General features: G+C 48.7%; 2 long non-coding RNA genes across 2 annotated transcripts; one reads left to right on the top strand and one right to left on the bottom strand.

Annotated features, from left to right (window-relative positions):
- Positions 1-211: 211 nt before the first annotated feature.
- Positions 212-1,718, top strand: LOC130514813 (uncharacterized). Its single transcript, XR_008947066.1, has 2 exons — positions 212-1,011; positions 1,359-1,718. It is a non-coding gene; the product is annotated as an uncharacterized LOC130514813 (long non-coding RNA).
- On the bottom strand, positions 1,597-22,717 carry LOC130514814 (uncharacterized). The gene is made up of 2 exons (XR_008947067.1): positions 21,213-22,717; positions 1,597-4,469 (listed from the first exon to the last, which is right to left on the bottom strand). It is a non-coding gene; the product is annotated as an uncharacterized LOC130514814 (long non-coding RNA).

Here is a 22,717-nt window from a genome sequence, read left to right as displayed (position 1 = left end):
AACTCGAGGCGCCGACGCCGCTCATGTCTCCGTCGGACTCCTGTTTGATTTGAACATGATCGTGTTTATTTGCTTTGCTTTTGTTTTTTTAAAAAGCCATTTCACCATTTACACCAGCAAAAAAGATGCGAGATAAAAGAGATTTAATAGAAAATACTTAAAGACGAAGCATCGCAGCTGTGGTTTTCAATGTGTCCTGTTTGTAGCCTGCTGTCCGAGGTTTCACAGTGCCAGCAAGAACTTGCCCCCCTGGGGGCCACATCTATCACTGATCTCCAGCAGCTCAGAGCCTTGGGGGCCTAATGGGGCAAAGGGAGGATAGTTAGCATCAGATCAGGGGACACCTGAAGTGGACTGATGGGATATCACCAACAAAAGACTTAAAAGCCTTAATCCCCCCCAACCAACATCAAGGAAGTGAGCTAATGACCAACAGTTTTCCTCCAGGACGGAAGGAAAACTCGACTCAAAAACATCAGCGATGGTAAACAAAGTATCCCGACGCTCACTGCGCATGCTCCAACTGGCGCACAGGGCCGCGGCACAGGGATTGGCTCCTGCCGGGAATTATGCAAGACAGTAAAACTGGGGCCAACGTGTCTGCTCAGCAACGAAGGACACGGGGGCGAAACAGAAGGCGGATTGTTTTAATGGCCGGGTTGCCGGCGGGGCGGACTAATGAGGAGTTCAGGTGTGAAACTGCCATCGTCACTGCAGGAGACGAAGAAGTTTGATGCAGATCGATGCGTCTCAGTTTCGGCCCTGACTAACAGTGGCACCGTGGTTGGTTCCATAAAGGATGTGAGATGTTTCCAGGTTCTAAATGCAGAACACAATCAGGGCACAGGGGGTGGTGACTTTCAGCGGATTTCATCAGATCGGCGTTGTGCGATGTGCTGTTTCGGAGCAACACCGTGAGCGGATGACATCATGGCTGAGGTTCTTCCCTGTGCGAGACCACGATGACTCAACAACTGGGCTGGACGCGGACTCACCCAGTAGCAGCCCAACGTGAGGATGTTTTAATGCCTTCAGCCCAGATAAACTCAGTCCACAATTTAAAAAAGAATAAAATAAAAAAAAATATATATATACAGTATATAGTTGGTTGTTTGCTTAGAGTAAATTTAGAATACCTAAACCAGGCTAGAATAAAAGCATCTCTCCTCCTGGTGTTCTCCGGCCTCCCACTTCTGACAGTTCTGGCTGTGGTGCAGTGACACGACCAGTTTGGGGCGCCTGCAGCGGGACTGCTCCGACCCCTTCAAACAGCCCAACTCCCTCTGATGAATGTTTCCGAGAAGGATCGGAAACAAGACCAAATTTTTCTCTCCCTCTCTCCCCTTTTTTTTTTCCAGACAAGCCTTTCCGTGGGCAATTTTCCCAGGACGACCCCATTATTATTCTACAGAGACGTCTGCCCCCTCCGAACCCTATGGGTGGTCTTTCTGAAGGCAAAACGGGGAGGAAAAGAAAAGGAAACGGTGGGGTGGTGATGGAGCTGAAAGGAGGGGGGAGTAGATGTGGTGATACGCCAGTGGAAACTGGACGACAATAAAATCCGCGACAAAAAGAAATCAGGCGAGGAGTCAATCGTGACTTTGGTGTCGTTTATTTGCTACAACACAAGCGAACCTGGAGTAATAGATGCAAAAACAAGTAGATATAAAATCAAACCCAGACGTGACGACTGGCGGTTTGAATAAAAGCTAAAAAGATGGATGATGGCAAATCCACTGTTTCCATGGTTACAACACCATCACCTTAAAAATTACCCTGTTAGTGACATCCATTTTGATCACTGTCCAGATTACACTAGCGGGGTCAACTCGCCGTCGACAATACCGTGTTTCTCGCTCAGGCTTTGCCCCGTCTGTGCCCCTCCTGCTGCCCCCCCGCGAGGACGTCGGCCTGTGCCAAGAGGCTGAACTGGACTGGTCCGCCGGAGTCCTGGGTGAGTTCCCTGCTTTTGTCTGAAGGAGGTGGAAGAAACCTGGCACCGGCCCGAGGTCAGCGTCACAAAATTATATTACCATAATCCCATTAAGTGTGTCTGAGGCCTCATGAGCTCCGGCTCAGGCTGGGAGGAAGGTAGGCAAGGGCTGCCGGTGGGTGGGTTTGTGGCTAAAGAGTGTGGTGAATGGAGAATATGACATGCTAGCTTACCTGCATTTGTATTTAAGCTAATTTGTTATTTTTGGCTCTGAATGCAAATGCAAAGCACTCAAATAAATCCACGTTTAGGTCAGACTAAAGGGCGGTAATAACCCAAGGAGATGATGAATCGGGTGAGTTTGTAAACAAGCTTTATGGAATTTCATCTTTATCTTTATTAACCCTCATCCTTCGTTGAAGGATGCCAGGTTTTCCATCTATCTTTCCATTTGTTTCCACTTAAAAATGTCTGAGCGGCGATTACAGTAGCAGGCCTAATTCCCTCAAGCATACCTGGTAAATCTCTGCAGAACGTATCATTTACACACGATCGTGAGGCGTATGTGTGTCGAGGGGACACAACTCTCATGGGGCATGAAGAAAATGTAATCCAGGTTCTGGTTTCATATGTGGATGTAATATGGAGACAGATTATCCAGGTTTATGAGGCCTCGTTTCTGGCTCGTGTCTGCGGTCTTGTGACTGGCTGTAAGTCTATAAAATAACGAGAGACTGGTCATAATCAAAGCCCTGTTATGCAATTTCAGGATTTTGGGGAATTGCAGTTGGGAGCGAGGACATATTAAATACCTTTTCAAGGCGGTTTAGGAGTCCGGTTAACTTTGTTAGCTAGTTGTTAAGATACTCGACAGCTGCAGAAACCAACTCGGAGAAGGACGGTGGGCTTCAGTGCCACCATCTCATGCAAGCAAGCAAACTCGCTGTTTACTTCACATTAATTGCACGTCTGAGTCTCGGCTTCTCCCCGACTGTGTTCTGTCGACGGCCGTCCCTTCACTCACGGGGCCCTGAATGTCAAACATACCTCCCTCCTGTTTGTCCATTCCAGCAGCGGGACAACCAGCGAGGTTTAATCCTTTGTCCAAATAAGTTAATACCTCCCCTAACACGTAAAAGTAAAGTTCAGGGCCGAATGCAGATTCTTGAGGGACTGACAGAGCCTAAGCTGGCAGTAAACCAATTAATGGCACACACAGTTTGTCTGAGACACAAACTGAGTGTGACAGTCCCAACCCTGCAGACATCACTGATGCATGAGCGATCCAGAAGGAACTGGACTTTTTTTTCACAATTAGCAAGTTTCATTTTTTAAAAACTGCATGTGGGGGTTCCTTTGCCGACCCCAGCACGTGTTCTGATATGGTTCGTCTCTGCTGCTGCTTCCTCTGAGACGGAAGGGCCGAAGCGCAGCTGGGCGCTTTACGCTCTGAAGCCGCTTCGCTAGCTCCGTTTCCTCTGCGCACAGTTCTGTCAGAAAACCATCGGGCATCGAGTTCCCTTTAAATTAAAACTTCGTGCTCATAAATGAAAACAGAAACTAAGTTTCAGTAAAGAGGCTAACGAGACGTAGGTGTCTTGTGATCGGCCGCTCAAGGTTGAGCGGGTGGAAGGAAGGACGGCTGACCGCTCACGTGGTGATCTGTAAATCAAATCAGGGGGCTCTTTGAAACAGGCCGGGCCAGTGCATGAAGAGTAGATTTGATGTACCTATAACTGAAAGGATAAATAAACTTGCACGGTGTCCTCTTGTTCCCATCTGGCAACTTCAACAATGAGCGCGGCCTCTTCGGCGCTTTAATTGGGCGCAGCAGGGTGGGGGAGGGGCATAACTTAAGTTTGCTCTGCTGGCTTCATCTATTCTCTCCCTTTTTTGCAGGCGGTTTACTGTTATCCAACTACGTGTGATGCATCGCGAATGAGTCCTCGGCATGTCGGCACAGCGCCTGAAGTTTGAACGGGATATTATCGTTTATGTCAAAGTCCTCATTAATCTGTCCATTTTGTTCCCCCGAGGGTAAAAAAAACATGGAAATTGCATCATGTCCCAGATTTCCTGGCAGTAGCTGTGGGGGGGAACAGGTGTGTGTGTGTGTGTGGTAAACACATGGCGAGGGTGAAGTGGTCTGCCACATGTTAAAGACATAAAACGTAATATTGCTGCTCAAACGTGCAGACGGGGAGGGGAAGTGAACAGTTCAGCAGCTTACATATTTATTTGTTTTCTAACTGTCACATGAAGTGTTCAGGCCCACTGATGCAACCAGACGTGTAGATGTGCAGCTTTTGTTCTGAAACCAGTGAAAAGTTGCCAGATTTGGAGTCTATTCGACGTATTTTTACTCTAATGGAAGATCAGGAATGAATGTCCCCCACGGCACTGTGTGACTCGATTTGAGATTCCGTGGAGATGTCGGGGAGAGGAGAATCGGGAGGTGTGTTTCATGTAGCCAACACTCTTGAAGGCTGGACGCTTCTCTCCTCGTCTGGCAAATGTCACCATAGCCGAAACCAAACTGCAACCAGATGAGAGGGGGAGGAATCAAGTCGTGGTTTTAAACAGTTGTATCATGCCCGGCGACACCGGCCAACAGCAAGTGTGGTGCGTTTCCAATCCCTGGGAAAAATCAGGACCTCTCCTGATTTATGATAGCTGTGAAAACTTCCAAAATCTCTCCAAGACGTGTCAACAAACATCGCAGCGCAGGTTCAGCTATGGGCTGGCTCAGGCACAAAGATCCAGGAGGCCCGTTTGACACCTTGTTAAGGTTTTTCTGTTTTACTTATCTTTTCGCTGATCCAAGGTTCCGTGGAACTCTTGGAGGGTTTTGACCCTTGGAGCGGCGAGGAATGATCCAGTGAACCAGTGATTGTGACTTATTTGTAGGGTTCCCTGTTTAAAAACAATCTTTTATCTATTTGAAATTTAAGCATGCTTCTGATTGCTCTGTAGAAGTCTAGATTGTAGTTTTGTAGCCAGCCTTAAGCCCAACATGTTCCCGGGCCTGGGTTTAATCTGCCAGAGAGCTGCCCATGAGAACGGGCTCTCCTGCAGGATCCAGGAATGCACTGTTGCATATCAATGACCCACATCAACAGAGGAGGAGCGAGGGAGAGCGAGCGACAACAAAAAGAGAGGATAAAAGGGCCCCTTCCCAACATGGACACACACAAACACGCTACAAACACACAGAGGCAGGCAAAGTCCGTGAAATATGACAGAGCCATGGTGAAGAAGGTGGGGGAGAGAAGGAAGCCATATTGTAACAATCTTATGCTGTGGTCATTAATCGTATCCTGCTGTTCCAGCCTCCCTGACCGTGTGTGCCGAGCTTATGTCAAACACATTTTCCTTCTCTCGATGGGCGCGCTCCCAGCCTGATCTAATGCTGCACAAACACACACACACACACACACACACACACACACACACACCACACACACACACACACACACACACAGTGAGAGCTCTTGAAGGCAGACAGGACAGATAATCTTCCCCTTGGACTCCAGCGCCAGAGTCCGGATTCAGCCGCATAGGGAGCGGAGACAGGCACACACTCACAGGCAACTTCCTCCTGCTACCACGTTACACTCCAACCTCACGCACACTGTGATCATAAGCCGCTTTTTGTCAAAAAGTCACAAAAACACTTGTTTAAAAGGGCGTTGCTTCCCTTAGTGTTTTCTTCACCACATAGATTTCCATAAGCGGGATCCAAGTGCGGCAAGAGTCGACGTTGCTACGCTAAAATCTCCCCTCCGCTGACAGACAGTTTGACTCTTTCATGGCATGTTGAATTCAACAACGGGAGTAATTGCTTGGCAACTCAGTGCACCTTCATTATTTCACAGCGATCCTAAAATAATTGATAAACACGGGCAGTTTCTAGGAAGCCGTCCGCCTTTGGCAGGAGCGGCTCTGTCTTCTCCCTCTTCCTTTTTATGCATCCCTCCCTCTGTAATGCCTGTCCCTCTATCTTCCCTCCCACTGTGAGCTGCCTCATTAGGGAAGTGATAATGTAAGCCTTCTGTTTCATCAAGTGCTGCTATTTGTCATCATGACTGACAATTGCTGAGGTGGGCCAACTGAGCGACAGGAAAAGAGGCCCTGGAAATCTCTCTTGGAACACCTTTCTCCTCCTTTTTTCTTTTGACAAATGACATAAAGAATGTGAGACTGCTTTATCGGAGCCATTGTAGGCTTTTGAAGTTGCAAATTTGCAAATATGACATTTACAAATTGTGTTGTTTCTAAAAATAACAAATAAATAAAGAGGGTTTGACAAGATCTTCCTGTGCAACTTTGCAAAGTTTATACATTTGTTCAAACAACCTCTAAATAAAATGCAATTTGTGTGTTTGAGTCTGATTAAAACATAAATTGGATTTTCCTTCTTGGTAACTTTTTAAAATAACCTCCTACAAGTTGTTCAAAAGCTAAATCCCTAAACTCATCGCCGTCATCAATCTCTCGCTACATTTCCACATGACAACAGGCTGAAACTCAATAAGGAACGCAGTGAGCACGCACTCAAAATGATCACATTAGCGTTCCTGTGGTCAAGTGTGAGTGTAAGAAGCTTGAGATGCCTTGACAGAACCCTTGACCCTTGAGGGTCTTCACCGGGGTGGGCGTAAGTCAGTGAGGAACAGGAGGGGGGGGTGATTGATTGGGCCCCTGTCGTCGGGCTCAGTTGGATGTCCTCGAAAGATCTCCCCATCCATCAGATGGTCCAGACCCATGAGGAGCTGCTTCCAGATGGGCAGCATTGTTTCTGGGCCACCCCGGCAGATGTTTGGAACCCTCCCCAGTGTTCCCGACACTCTGAAACCCCTGCGTGTGTGCCTGTCTTTCTGCACGCTTCAGGAGTCGTAACATACACACGTCCTAATCGATACCATGCACCAGATCAGAGGTTCAGGCCCGTGTGGCATAACAATAGCTGTCATTACAATATCCATAAATCAGCGATGGTTCGCAAGGGAATGAGTTAGCAATGATGGAGCGCTGGCACTGATCACCGTGTCTAGTGCCTAGTGAGGCGTAACCGGAGACTTAATTGCGGTTCAAGGCCTAATTGCATGGTTAGAACAGAGGGTAATGAGTTAATCCCAAACCAGCCATCCATGATGAGAAGAATCAAGTCGTCAGCACAGTAATTACACTGCTGCTCATTAACCTCCATGCTCCAGGATAGACAAGGGTAGAACGTGTTAGCTTCCAATGATCTCTGTCTTTCAATCCAAGCCAGTACATTTGATGACAGGTTAAACAATTGTTAGCAACAGTATTAGAAAATCGGCAACAGCCTTCATCCATCAGCCAATCCAGGGAGGCCAGAAGCTCATAGAATGTTTTGGAAGAGCGGGAGTGCTTGCCAGGTTGCAGGCTGTGTTGACAGATTTGAGTGTATATCCTAGGAGGGGCTACTGGAGAGAAGAGCCACCCTCTGTGTAATGATACCATGATGTCTTCCATATGGATTTAGGAATGGTCAGTATGTGTTTACATGAGCTTATCCCCAAAACATGTCCCAGCATTTATTTTTTGGCCCTGCCGCCCAGGAGGCGAGCAGACGAAGGGGCCGGCCCCTTCTGATGATGCGAGAACGTGGACTCCAGCAAGCAGAGCGGAAACCTGCCAAAATCTGGGAGCTTTAACACACACACCGAGCACTGTTAAATAGTCCAGCCGTCATATTTTCATAATTGTTGGAGGCACCTGAAGTCAGGGCCAAGTCAACACTTTCAGTCTGGCAGCCAGTGAACAGCCCCATTAACACAGATCCAATCTGTGTTTACCTCCGAAAACATCAAGGTGGCATCATTACAGATTCTGAGCTTTTTGTCAACCTCGGACGTCCAAAGGTGTGGAGTCATTTTAACAAGGTGCAAGTCTAAACTCCGCTTTCCCGGCAGACTAAATGGGTGCAACAACAACTAAAACATTCTGCCTTGACAGTAAAATGCAAAAGGAACTCAGCAGAGCAGTCTCAGTATCTGACCTCAGCATGGTCAGAGTCACTATCCAGGAGACTACAGACAGACAGATCTGGCCTCTTCAAGCTCCTGCTTCTTCCTGATATCCTCTTTTCTGTTCAAAACATCAGTCCACCCACTGAGGCATAACCCCCCTCTGTGGATGTTTAGAGAAGGGGACTCACTCCATAGTCTCCTTAAATAACCACTTCCTTTGGAATGAAAACATATCAATTAGACCCTGGTATCTCCTGTCCTGCTGGAGCACCTCTTTCCATGCCGACTGAGTTCAGGGGTCTGCGGGTCTTAGCGATGGCTGCTGTGATGGGGGAAAGCCAACCTTTCCCTGTTGACTTGACCGAAGAGAGCAAGCTGAGCTCCTGATCTCACGGGGAAACTGCTGCTCTCTCTGGTTCGGATTCACCCTTTACCCCGACAAACACCGTCATCAGCTCAATACTTGTGAAACTGGATCGCCTCCTGCTGTAAATGGAATTAGTTTATGGTCATTTGAGAGACACATGGAGTAAATTTTAGCATTTAATCTGTGAAATTACTTGAAGGCTCCAGCAGCTGAGCCAGTCTGCTGAGTGGAGTAGACAGAAAACCTCATGTAAACACGTATTTATCAAGCTTTAAAAGTGTCCTTATTGCAGGGGGCTTTTTCTTTAGTGGGATGCTGTTCTCTCTTTGGAGGGTGCTCTTCCACCCCCCCATCCCACAGTTCCTGCGCCCCATCCTCTCCCGCCCCCGCTGCCCCATCTTGCCACACTTCATTGCCCCGCTAAACGCTGACAATTGGTGACAAATGGACTGCGCCGCACACTGCGCGTCAGTTGCCCCGGGAGTCGGTGGCAGGCCCAAGGCAGCGAAGGAGGGCAGAGGAAGAAGGGAGCGGGGGAGTCCTTGTAGCAGCAAGGCGCCTGGCACAGGTGGCTGCAAATCAATACAGATCCGGCCTCTGATTGGGCCTGACAGCACGGGAGCAGCGGAGTGTGGGAATCCGCTGAGCGCCACACACAGATAAATTGGATGATGAAGCAGAGGAAGCACAAAGGGGAGAGGGAGGGGGGAAAGACGTGTTATTCTGCTTTATTCCACATCGTCACAGTAACATTTGGACAGGGTGACAAGGGCACTCTTGCAACACATGCCCAAATAACACGAGGATAAATGAGACAGTCTCTAACAAATGCTGAACGTTTCATATTTTGCATGTTTTTGTAACGTCGATTATGCTGCAGTCAAAAGAGAATTACAGTGTTCCAGGTTAACAAAGGATCTGCTGGCACTGGCATGTTGAGCCATTAGCAGACTAAATGCAAGTGCAAATAAAGGCTCATGCATGCATGTTTTACGTCATGCAGACACACACTTGCCAAGTTTGCAGTCACACTGATTTCAAGGTTGAGTGGACGCACAAGTGCGGCACTTAGCAGCTCAAACATGCAAGCCTTTCCTGCAAGTGGTGGTTCAGCTGCAAAAGAAAAAAATGCATAGCGGAAGGAAAAAACACACAAATAACACGAGAATGAGAGCTGAAAGGAGCTGTCTAAAACACGATAACCAAAGTTGTCATCGCCTCTGTCATGCTTTGGACAAAGCAGGTTGGCGAGCATAGACAATCGACAAAAGTGTTTCAACACTATGGAGCATAAACCCGTGTACATTTTCCACTGTTTACTTGGTTGAGATTCCTCAGAATACTTGTGTTTGAAGCAACTGTAACATTTTCCCTGAGATTTGCCTTCCAGCCTCTCATCGTTTCATCACAGGAAAAGGAAACGAGAAATTTAGATTTAATAAACTTGTTTCAAGTCGTTCTCTGCATGCAACATGCACCATGCTAATGAAATGGCTAAAAAAAAAACTTTTTCACCTAGGAGGGTACCCTGTATTCTGTCAGTCTATTTGACAGGGAGAAACCTTGAGTAAGTGACATTCCCACCCCGCACCCCCTAGTGACAGTCCCCTCCCACATATGACAGTACAAATTAATCAAGATCCCAGACAAACCCTCACCCTTCATCCAACAAAAGGATTTTTCCATCCCTCCATGGCCTCACCAGGCAATTAAACTACATGTGCAACAGTCTGTGCATGCGTGCATGTTTATATAAAGCAATAGTGGCTCCCGCATCGCCTGTCATAAATCCTAATTCATGCATTAAACATAAGCAAATATCTGTGCCAAATATATATTTATGTGTCTGTGGCTGTTTGCTCTGGAGGGCTGGCCATGTTTGTACATGCGTGTTGAGGGAAGTGTGTTTTGTGTGAAAAGGGGGGCACAGAGGGGCGCTACGATCAGCTGTGTGCAGGTTGCCGTCTTTGAGGGGTTGATGGGGCGGGGGGAGCGAGGACATGTCAGCCCTGTGTGTGGGAACCCCGCGCTCCTCACTTCTCATACATTGTTCTCCCGCTCCTACAAACCGTTAATGCCACAAAAGATGCTCAGCCTATTGTGGCCTGGGACAGCTGAGGGGGGAGGGCACTGGGGCGGAGGCAGCCAAGGGAGGAGGGGTCTGGCTCAGCCTGAGCCTAGCATGGCTGCCCTGCCTTCATCCCCTTCACTTTTCCCTCTCCCTCTCCTGTCTCCTCTGCTCCCGTCCTCAGCTCGGCAGTCTTCTTCTCGCTCCGCTCAGCTCCGCCACTTTACTCCTCTCGAGAGGATTTGGCTGGGCAGGATTGGGGGGCTGATGCTTATTATACAAAAGAATTAAACAAACTTAGGTTCTGAGCTTTCTCCTCTAGTCCGCAATGGCTAATCTCAGAATCTGTGAAGGAGGGCTTAGGTGATGTTACATTTTCATTAGACTTCTGATGGCAAATGGGCCACTAATGTAAGAGCCCTGGCGCCTTTGTGATGCAAATCCTGATTATTTCTTTAATTAAAGCATCAGAAGGGGGGATAGAGCAGCAAATGGGTGGAGCTGACATTGACAGAACTGCGTGTCCTTACCCCTGCTAGACAAGGATTCTCACGTCTGTCCCAGACGGAAGATCTGGGGCTCTGGGGGATTTGGCTGGTTTCTGAAAGGCTGGACGGGTTAGGGGATTGAGGCTGAGCCTTTGAATCTGTGACACAGGTCACTGATATTGCCTGGGAGAACACATTTTTTTAACCCTACAACAATATTCATGAGCTGTGTTTCAGTTAACCTGGGAAGAAAACACAACAACACAGTCAAGCTTCCACCACTTTTCAGTCCCTTGAACCCCAAAAGAACCAGAGTGGGACATGAAGTTGTAAAAATTTGAGGAGTTCAAATAGCCTGTTTAATCCCAGAGGTTTGAAAATGCATGCATGTTCTCAGGACCTCCAATTCTTGGGTATTCCAGTTACTTAAAATACGGAAGAAGTAGTAAAGGACAGGGGACACTGGGATCCAACTGAACACCAGAATGGACTGACAATTGGCAAAGCTGTGCCTGGAATATGAGTATATGTGGACCCTCCTCCATGTCTAGACTCTTTTCTATAATCTAATCATCATGTCTAATCACCTTATCGCAAAAATTGAGGGCACTCACTGCAATAGTGAGTGGCACCAAAGAGGAAGAGAGAAAAAACCTTGGGGAGCAGAGGGAACCCCCCTCGGGACCTGGATTGTTTGTCCCTGCCATGGTCCTGGAATTCGTGGTGAGACTCTGTGTACCCTGAGCGGCTGTGGAACAGATGTGGATCAGGACAGGGACCAGTGAAGGTATGGACAGAGACGGGGGGGTTGGAATATGTAAAATCCTCCAAAAACACCTCTACCATAAGCATATGGAAACCCTGAGAACAATTTTTTCTTCACGGTATAGTTCCGCTGCTCTCTCCAGGACCAGGGAGTTTTGCCCCCTGTGGCTTAAGCCTCTGTCTCTTTTTGTTCCCTGCACAACAGCCTGTGGCATTCCATGGCAGCAAATCTGGCGGTGCTGTCACATGGGGGAGATTAGCCAAACTAAGACCTCAATAGAATGCTCACTTTACTCACCCATTCCAGCAGTGGACGGCCCCCGTGTCTAAACACCCTCACGACCAATTTAACCATTCCTCATCTAGACGGGGAGCGAAGTTATTATTGATACGATTGAAATTTGTCTTCCTTTTGTCAGAGTCACATTTATCAACTCCAGATGAGCTGCATTTACCACCGTGGAGGGACACTTCCACACTTGCGCCAACGGGATAAGCTGCAGCTAGGACTACACACAGAATATCTTTTAGTGGTTTTCATATCAATTTTCATCTGGAACTCTGCCTTCTGGCCTCTCCGGCCCACCTGCTCTTCATCACGCTCTCATTGTTGGGCTTGCCTAGAGATGTAGCTGCAACATCAGTCATCACACACACCGTCCTTATCTGGCCCGGGACACTCGGAGGAGAATCTTCCAGGAAACAGAACTCCAGCAGGAAAGGTCTGTGACTGCCTGGAGGGCCCTCCAATGAACAGGAGATCTGCTTGAACAGAACACACTCCCAGAGGGTTCTATGAGAACAAAGTCATTTAACTGCATTTACAAACGGAGGAACACATGTGGTTTGCGTTTGCGGCAGGTCTGAAGCCTCAGTCATTTGCCCCTTTTTCTGCAACCCCTCATGCCTCATTTGCATAGATTCATGTCTAAATGGGAATAACTAGATTAAGATATACCAGATATTCTCCGCTTAGGCTGGCAACACACCAAACCATGGGGGAAATGTGGCTGGATTCGAGACCTGTTGCATTGTTATCAAAATCTGATAATGAGTAGCCTTTGAAGCTATTGTGCCAGTTAAGTGAGTTCGGTTTCACTACAGAAGCAGAGCTTGGATCCACATTGGCCACGACCCGACTAGACCTGAAGGCTGGGGGAAAGGCCACAGTTGCAGCAACAAAGTGACTGATTAGGAATATTTAACATATTTGTCGACTGTCGAGCATGAGCAAAGAGCAGTCTTAATTGCTGCCACATAAACGTTGATTGGGCTGCTGAAAATTGTCACTAATGGATTAAGTCTGGATTCAAAGGGGTGAAGTTGGGGCCAGGGGGAGGAGTCAGGGTTGATACATCAAGAATCCTGTTTGAGAGAGGAATGTTTGATATATAAATCATAACCTAACATAACATAACACATTTCCTCATGACGTTGGTTGCACCAAGCGCGGAACAGGTAATGCTACATTTCAGTTCTCAATAAGGTTAAGCTAACTTTAGTAACAAAGCCAGCACACTTCCAGCGATACAGCAGAGAAGACGCAGAGAAATGATCAGTTTGCAATAAAAGGCCAAAGAAATCCTAAAAGTATGCAGGTAATAGCTTCAGCTGAAGGTCGGGGTTGGGGTGCTCATCCCCTCGGGCCCTGGGGGTTTTGGGCAGGTGCCATCAACTTTAGCCTCAATGAAGAATAAAGCGTCTGGGCTCCACCATATCTCTCTTTATCAGGCTTTGGGTGCCTGACAAACAGACAAACCTTAATCGCCTCGTCTTGGCAGTTGACCCAGTTCTTATAGGCTCCCGTTGCAACATGGAAGCTGCGTCATATCCACCGTATCCATTAAGGGTGGATTAATTCAGGTTGTTAGGTCCTGGGGGCACTGGGGGGAAATCTAGGAAAATAACAGCTTTGTGGGGAACGCCAGGATTTCTTTTTTCCATAAATGACCTTTGGATATTCTTGTGGACCAAACTTTGGCACCCTTAAACTGGATGGGCACCTGAGAGTTGAGTCTCCTGGCTGCAGTCAGATCCCTTCCATTTGTCCTTCCATCTTTCCCCTCTCAGCAGCAGGTCTTTTCCAGTGGCCTTACGTTAACAAGACCGGCAAGACCGGCCCGTGTGGCAGCCTTTCAGTAAACAGCTGAAATTAGTATTCGGCGACCGTCCCGCACTTCCTTGTTTGTCTTGTTTGCTCTCTGCTGTGTTCGCACCATAAATTTGGTTCCTGGAGCTGCAACTTTCAATGGTTTAGATACTTCTTGTTTTTTTTAACGCTGCTGTGCATGTGTGCCTATCTGCATGTCTGCAGTTGCACTTGAGTGTTTTATTCCTCAGAAATCATGGGTGACCCTGGGGTTTCCATGATAGAGTTTGACCTTTTCGCTTTGTTGGTTCTGTTTTTGAAGGCAGCGAAGGTGCAGATTTGCTTCTCAGAACTTTTCGGAACATGCTGTCTGCAGTTTGGAGAAGTGAGTTGACCTCCATAGTGTCACTACATCTCAGCTGAGCTGAAGAGTCGACCTGGACGGGCAAACAATCTAAGGGGGGGCCCCTTTGGGGAACTACAGGAACCGTCTCTGAGGAAAAAGGAAGCACGGCCCATGGAGGGTTTCACTGAATTCCAACCATGGTGTCATCACATGTTTAGAGAGAGCAGCAGCTCGGCCACTTCCCCTGTACTGCCATGTCTGAATGATATCACACGTGTCAGGCAGACGAGACAAAAGAGGAAGTGAAAGTTTCTGTATTTAGTCTACAGTGATGATGTCAAACATGTTCATGCTAAGAATCTCAGGAAGCATCAAAATATATAACCAACAAGTTTGTTGGAAGAACCTGAAACTAAATTAGAGTTGTGAAAGTCTGGAGGGGCTGGAGTGCATCAGTGACTCCAGGAGCCGCCAGATCAGTCTGTGGGGTGGGAGCATGGGAAGTTTACTTCAGATCCGACTCAGTAAAAACAGAATCAGTGTCGTATCTGTCTGGGACTCTGGCCTGGAGTCTATGGGGTCTCTGGCCAGGAACATCTCCAAACATGCCCACTAGCACCTGAGAGAGGGCACTTTAGCTTGGACCGGGAAAGTCTAAACATATCATTCCTTCATTTGGTTTGATTCTCTTCCACTCTGGAGCGTTTGGCTTTCACATTGGGAGTGAACCAGACCAGGATTCACTTCCCAGCAAACCGAGACCCACGTTTCGGAACAGAGTCCAGAGTTTGGATGAGCTTTCACACCTGCCCAAGTGAAGCGGACTGTCCAAGGAAAAGAACTCTGGTCCATTTAACGTGACCTGACCAGGCGTGATCCTGATGTGATGCGTCCTACTGAAGATGTCCTGAAGGACTTCTGCAGCCATTTCCAGCTGTGGAACTTTTTCCAGCTCCCTATAATCAAACAAATTGCTCCGGATCAGCTTTGCTAGCCCAGCCTGTTCTCTGTTAGACAGGTTCGGAGTGATTATGGGATCACAGCCGAGCTTTGCCTCAAATGATGACAAACTACTCGGATTCTCCTCCTAATGTGTTCCCTCTTGGCCGATGTTGCTGGAGCAACTTGTGCCAGCTTGTCCGTGTCATAAAGGAAAGATTCGGACGCTGGTATTAAAAGTAGAAATGTTTCAAAAAAAGAGATTAAATCCCTCAACAACAATGACAAAGTAGAAAAAGGCCTTTCTCTATTCTCTGAGTTGATTCTGGCTCCACAAGGATCCGCTCAAATTGAGAACAAATGTTTTTCATCATAAAAATGATTCGGAAAGTGTTTCTACGCCAAGCTTATAAATGATTAATCAGCCACATGCTGCTAGTTAATATCCCAGTTAGTATATATTTCCTCAACAATATAATCTCGTGCGCACAAAGTTCCTGATCAATAAAAACCCACACGCACATAAACATGGACAGGCTGCGATTGAGAGCGCTGTTGCTGCAGAGTGACGAGTTGATGAGATGCTAGCTCAGGGTTATGAGAGTCCGTGTTGTTTTAAGGCCCAGTGAGTTTTTAGCCTAATCTGACCCCCGACTGAGCGACGGTTAGCAACCGTGTTTGCGTCCAAAACCGGAGCTCCCGGGGTCCAGGTTGGTACGGAGTGATTTACAGTGACTATCAATCTGTTGACATTCTGATGCTATCAGCTGTTCAAGATGTTACTCGCCTATGCAACAGGCGCAGCTTGGGCACAGGACCACCCGCAGACCTCCGCCTTTCCCTTCACGTCACACCTAGCGAAGGGCGGCCTGCCCTGCTGCTGCTGCCAGTTATTGGCCGTATCATTCCAAGAACGTGAAGAAAACCTGAGCGGCTGATTTGTTCTTTGCTAAAGCCAGCAAGCCGAGAGATTACATCACACATTTGTGTCGAAAGCGTGGGAGCGCACACCGTAGGCAATAAAAGGAGCTAGCATGGCACAGATAGCCCACACAGCCCCGAGATTCTGGCCCGGCTCGCAATGTAAACAGCAGCGTGTTATCCCACTCGCGCCAATGAGACGTGACCGAGCGTCCCTTCCTGGTGCATCATTGCTCGGGATCTCTTCAGGGGGGCGGATAACATCGGATGGTGCTTCGATAGCATCGGATGCAGGGCCCCGAGCGTCTTCCTGCAGACAATATCGCTAATTTGCCACCCGCCTCCCCACCCCTTCCGACATGTCAGAGTTCCAAAGATACTGCGTCAGCTTTTGTTTGTCAAGTGCAGACAGCCTGACGGATTCCTTGGGAAACATCTCTTCCTCCAGGCCTCTGTCATGTTGACGCCTCTCCACCTGTGGGTGTGTGGGTGGGTTTCGCAGCGGCCGCTGAGCTCATCACAGTCTCAGGACGGGGGCTCCTCTGACAGGTGTCGTTAAAGTATGACTAAGACGACGATGTGCACGGTTGTCTGTTATTAAAGAAAACATACCGTGGTTGCCGCGGCAGCGGCAGCACCCTGATACGCCCCCGTCGGAGCGCTGCCTCCACCCCGGAGCGCCTGACCTCTGCATCTGTCTTTACATTCCCTTTGACTGAAGTGTTTTCCGACACCAGAGTCTTCCTCGCCTCTATCATATGTTGGTTTTGCGAATTTTGCTCCGTCAGTGTGAAAGTCGGTGCAAACTTTGGAGAACACTGTAATCCCTCTGATATGGCCTTTGCAGACTGCACCAGATACAAATCTCTGTCATTCACCTGTAAAAGTTAGAGGAACTGAAGCCAGCTGTGCTAATCGCAGACACCCGGAAGTATCGTGCTCATGAAATGACTCAGTTAGTTTACACTGTTAGCACAGAGTTCATACTTAAAAAGGTAGGTAGCTCATGAAGAGACACCCAACAACAGTTCACTTATTAGAATCGACCATGCCGGGCACAAGCCGGCGTCCGTATCTCTCAATATACTTTGGTAGCTATTCAACTCTCACAACATTTATGATGCTTCTGACAAGGGTGAGGGTTAGAAAAAGCCCATGGTGTCTGGGTCCGACTTTACAAACCAGAGGACAGTTAGCTTCTAGACTAACAGGATAAATAATTGTGCAAAAAATCTCAAGAGCACCAGACACGTGTCTCTTCACAAGCTGCATTAACAAATGGTGTCCTGGAAATCTTTTTTTTTTGCGTTTGGGCTGCGTCTGTGTTGTTTGAAGCCACACTGCTACTTTACATATTAGCGTTTTCCTAGCACACACCTCTTTGACAGACGGATGGGAGCGTGTAGACTCGTCTGTGCTGACACTTCACTCTGGCAGCTGTCATGTCTTCGAAGGTAAGGCCTCGTACAGTCGTCGTACCAACGCCGCATGCTAAACACTTGAGAGATGTTATCCTCTCACTGTACATCTACTCCTCCCTGTACATCTAAAGCAAGCAAAACCAGTTTGAATAATGGGTACGGAGCCGGAGTGACTCTGATATTCTGGGCTGAACTGGAAAAGCAAAGCGGCTGTTTTTTTTGTATAGATGTTTTCTTGCACCAAATCTGTGTCGGTTTGAGTGATTAAAGCGCTGAATAAAAGGAAGTTTGAACAGTTTGGCAAACAGTGGAAAGGTAAATAAGGCATTCGTGGCATTCCTGCAGGACAGCAACTAAGCTGATCCTGCCTTGAAGCTGTCAGTCACGCCACTGTTTACCCAGCAGGTGAAAAATGGTGCTAAAGGCAGGATATTTGTGCGTTCCATCCACGTGTTTCACGGACGCAGGCGGTTAGCCTGCAGCGTGACGATCTGTGAAACAGTCGCCGTGCTAGCAGCATTAAACAAATCTGTCCATTTTCTTCCTTGAGGACCTTCATGGAGTTCTCTCTTGATTCAGTTTGACACACTGGTGTATTAGAAAGTTGCAGTTGTGCTAAAGCAGGCCTCTGAGAGCGCGCTAATTGTGCAGCCATGCGATTTATGAATCATATTCCAACAATGCCAAATCATCCCCAGCCTGCTTTGACAGGCAGGATATTCTCATCATGCCCCCCCCAATCTGCTAACAAGCCAAGGCCGCAGCATCACAGAGACATGCTAACGAGTTCAGATTCTCTCCAGCGATGGTGGCAGGCTAAACAAGTCTGAGCAGTGAATTTTCACCTTTCATTACCACCGCCCGGGGCCGAGGCAGGCGGTTGCAGCAGGGCGGGGATCAAATACCTTTTCACTCTGGCACTGGGTTTAAAAAGACACGTCAGTCATGTCACTGCTGGGCAACGTCAGGCTAGGCTGGCTAAAACCTGTTTGCTGCCTGAAACCTGTTTGCTTCTTTGTCCTGGGAAGAGTTTCTGAACTGGACACCGATTGCTAGGTGGAAATTCTGGATTAAGTGATCAATAATTACATTGGATTGTCATAATAGGTTCAAGAATCAGTTCAACCGTCATTTGAAGCTAACGGCAATTCACAGACCTATGGATCACAGAAGAATCTGCCCTCTTAGTTCTGACATCCCCTAATTTGACTCCTGCCACAAACCCAGGAGGGCATGCATCACAGAAAACAGTGTATACGCTTGTCCTCCTGGTGAACTATGCCCCTGTACAACAGTCGAAGGGGAGCAAGAGCCCACATGGCAGCGGGACAGGTATCAGAGAGACAAGGAGCTGCCTGTGTGGGGCAGAAACATGACCCGATGCAGGAAGTAGGTCTTCTTTCCTCCACTGCAAAATAAAGCATGGAATCCTGGGAACGGGGAGTTCTGCAGTCACAATGTCGGTGCCTCAAAAGGTTCTGAACAAGGTGAAGTTCGGCCCACAAGGAAAACGTTGCAAAGCAGAGCGTGTTGGATCAAGAGGAGAGAAATGCTAGCACTCAACCGCCCTTGGCTCTTTCAAACTGTGGGTAACAGAACTCTGCAAGCAAGTCACTGCAGAGTTACAATGAATAGAAGTCCTCTCCATTATTTACATGTTGCTGCAGCAGCTTACTTTTGCAGATCGAGTGGATAGCGAGACCCAACACGCACATTATCCCTCGATTTTATTTAGCGCCCATTGTCAGTGGCATCTGTGTATGTAACCCGACACCATTAGCATCAACAGTAAATCACAACGCCTTATGCCTGACTCATCCTGGTGTCATCCGCAAGGCAGCCGTTCAGAAAAGGTAAAGGATTTAGTACCTCGTAGAGCTGCAGAGGTTTGGCTCCAGAGCCACCATTGTAACAAGATCTGAATAGGGTGGAACCGTGTCAGGGAACAACGCTCTTATGCTAACAGATCACATCATAGAGCCATTGTAAACAACGCAACAGAGATTTGTGCGGTGTGGGAAAGTTGGTCAGAATCTTCAGAGACTGACAGATTAGTAATACGTGACTTTTATATAGATTCCATATGGTTTATACCTCTCTGTCCAGTCCAAGAGATTGATGGACGATGAGGTGCTAGCCTCTCGTTCCCCGATGTTCCGAAACACCAGGAACTAGAGGAGAGCAGAAACCTTAGAGGAGACAGGAAGTACGAGTGCTGCGAGAGAGGCAAAGACAGTTCCCATGCATGGTGCCAAGTGCTGGGCAGGGGCACACGTTCTATGACCTCACTGCTCTGTGGCTGGGTAAAACTGCGCCGCGACCGCAGCACATTAGCTGCTCTGCTCCTGTGGTTTTGTTTGGGACAGCTCAAGAGGGCCCAAACATGGAGGCGGGCTGGCGGCCCGAAGACAGGATGGAGCCTGCCAAGCACTTGTGGTTGACTAGTCGGGTCAGCCCTGGTCGGCGCAACACGTCGCCCCATCCATCCTGCAGAGACGGAGCAATTCTCCGCGACCACAAAACCTGAGCATCGGGACCGACGAACGAAACGTTCGTTCGCTCATACAAAATGGAGGAGCTTCACCTATAAAGGCCGCCGCGCGTCTGCGGCAACAGCTGCGACCACAGTATCTTTGATTTTGTTGGCAAGCCGCCGCGCTGCACAGGTGCACCGGATACAGATCTGCCGTTCGGTCCTGTGACTGATGGCTTCTCAATCACAGGAGACCAAAAAAATAAGGGAGCGGTAATTATCTTTGTCAGCAGATGATAAACGCTAATAACGATAAGCTGAAAGTCTTTGACAGACTAATGAGCCTAATGAGCGCTGACGGTGATGTGCTGCTCTGGTAATGACAGCAGAAAAAGGAAACATCCAGAAGTGGATCGGATTCCAGAACTGTACGAAAACACACTTCTGTCATGAAGATTCTCCGCATATGAACTTTCACTTGAGCTATGCATTAATTACAGGTGTACTGGAGCATACATGACAGGAAGTGCAGGTTGGAACAGTGCTGCTGTGCTCCTTCGACGCGTGTCTGCTTTGATGAGTTGCGGTCTCACTTGCAGAAGTTTCGGGTCTTTACAGGCGATAATTGGCTTTAGAGAAGCTAACGTGGTGTTGCTCACATTTTGGCTCTGCACGGGTCGAGCTTTTTTCCAGAACCTGTGTCCGACTCTAACTGGTCCCAGGTGCTGACGGCGCTGAGCAAACGCAGCAGGCCGGCCTCCAACACAAGAGGTTGGGTTTCAACTCATTCTGCCCCCCACGAATAAATCTAGCTACGCTTCCTTCACGCCGCTGCTGATGCTAACCAGTACAGACGCGGATGAAACAAATAACAGGGGCTCTGGTGAATCAAGGTACATGGTGCTTCCTGCTCTTGATGAACCAGCACAGGGCACCGTCTTTCTCTAAACTCCCCCCCCCCCCCCCCATTTTGCATGAACAGCCTTTTCAGGTGCAGATATGGCGCCCTGCAGGTCGACGCCACCCAAGCTTGTGCCTACGGCGATCGCAACATGCGGGCGGAGGGAGAAGCGTGGCGACTACGTGCCTGCAAAACAGTTTACGGGAGCGCTGGGAGGAAGAGATGCGCTTGATAACACTGCACCGGGACCTGATTAGCTCTGCCTATAGATCTGCCCCATACACATAACACACCAGCGCGAGCCAGCAACACAATCACGTCATCCCTCCCGTATCACGGCCAGACTCACATAAACGTGCCTCCACCTCCCTGAAAAGCAAACTTTATCTTTGCCACCCTCCATCAGAGCGCTGCCTCTGGGTGCAGCAAGGTGACCTCATTTTTCCACAGCTACTATTGCCCCTATTCCCCAAAATCCTGTTTGACAGATTTATTATCTCACCTGGCATCAGGCCCACGGTCCTCGTAGACACACACGCGCGCGCGCGCAGGCATGTGCACGCGCCTTCGCTCCACAGCACTGTGAGAACATGTCGCCACACCTCCGCTCCGGCCTGCTCGAACCAGACAGAAGAAGATATAATACTTTTTTTCATTCCAGCGTTACAAAGCGCTTTGATAACACTTATATCTAAAACACGCTCAACTGGGCCTCATGGGAATAGTAAACACCAGAGTTCAACCCCGTGGCCGAGGTGACCCCCACCTCGCAGGTGCGAGGACGGCGTCTCGGAGGCACGGAGCCTATCGCTTCATCTTAAAGGGATCAGCTGCCATTTTATCTGATCGCACCTTCTGTTACTTCATCGGAGCGGCTAACTGATGTCATCCTCCTTCTTGTCGTCCCTCTCAGCTTCTGTTTGTGCTCCTCCCACAGTGGAAGAGCAACGAGGTCGTTCGTTAGCACGTTAGCTTCGGGGGTCAGGGCTGCATGAGCCTGAGACAGGTAAGAGCTGCACACCTGGATGAGGTACCTGAGCATAAACATGTATTTAATGCCAAAGCAATGTCACAAAATTGTGACAAGAATGATATACGAGCAGCTGCAGGAGGGTTTCCTTTAAAGATGGAATTCCAGACAGGTTCAGAGTTTCTTTATGGTTGCTAAGGTAAATTTGCTTTATGAGCCATGAGGACAAGTCGCTCTTCTGTTAAATGTCATCCTGGAAGTGTTGCCTTATTTGATTAGTGAGTGATGAGTGATTGCGTGAGCCAACCCTGCAGGAATTAGCAAGAACACGAAAAACAAGTTGCCTTCGCCTCGCTAGGCGTTTGGAAGAGCGAAACATGGAGACGCCTTCGCTCTCTGGCTGCTTCTCGGATCGCATGACCGGCGGAGGAGGACGCCGCTACCAAATCTCCCCTGGTTCCGTTAACTGGGCCCTGCGGTCCGATGTCACGCAGGGGGAGGAGGGAAAAGCCCCGCGCGGCGCTGCATTGTGAGGAGGAGGTGGGTGGTAGCGGTGGAAGTGCGGCGCAGATAATCCTCAGCTTTTGGCGTTAAGTCCTGTGCACGCTGGGTGGATCAGGGCCCGAGGGAGGAGTGGTGCTACCCTGCGGCAGTCACCCATGCCCGAACCCTCCACCTGACCAGGCTGCAGGCATGGAGACAGCCCTCGACTCTGATTGGGTGCTGAACGGTCACCGCTAAATCTGGCTCAACGGATCCTGAGCCCGCTGGCGGCACTGCCGTGTCCTAAAGTGCCCCCGAACCTTCGCCATGAGCTCTTTCTGCATTTTTGCAGGCGTGCAAAGCCTCGGTTCCCCACTAGCGTTGTGCTGTTTACAGCAGTGGATGAAGAGGCTTGTGTATCAGAACGCAGGCCCACAGGGGTCGCAGGGTTAATGCCTTCAGTATGGCTGAGCATTCTGCCCTGGGGAGAGATGAAGTTGAGAGGTTAACCCAGGGGTCAAAGAGGTCAGGTTACCCCAGAGCGCCGCTCGCAT

Source organism: Takifugu flavidus, chromosome 18, assembly GCF_003711565.1.
Source record: "Takifugu flavidus isolate HTHZ2018 chromosome 18, ASM371156v2, whole genome shotgun sequence".
Classification (NCBI taxonomy): domain Eukaryota; kingdom Metazoa; phylum Chordata; class Actinopteri; order Tetraodontiformes; family Tetraodontidae; genus Takifugu; species Takifugu flavidus.
The sequence above is the reverse complement of the archived record's forward strand: the minus strand, read 5'-3'. Positions and strand labels throughout refer to the sequence as shown.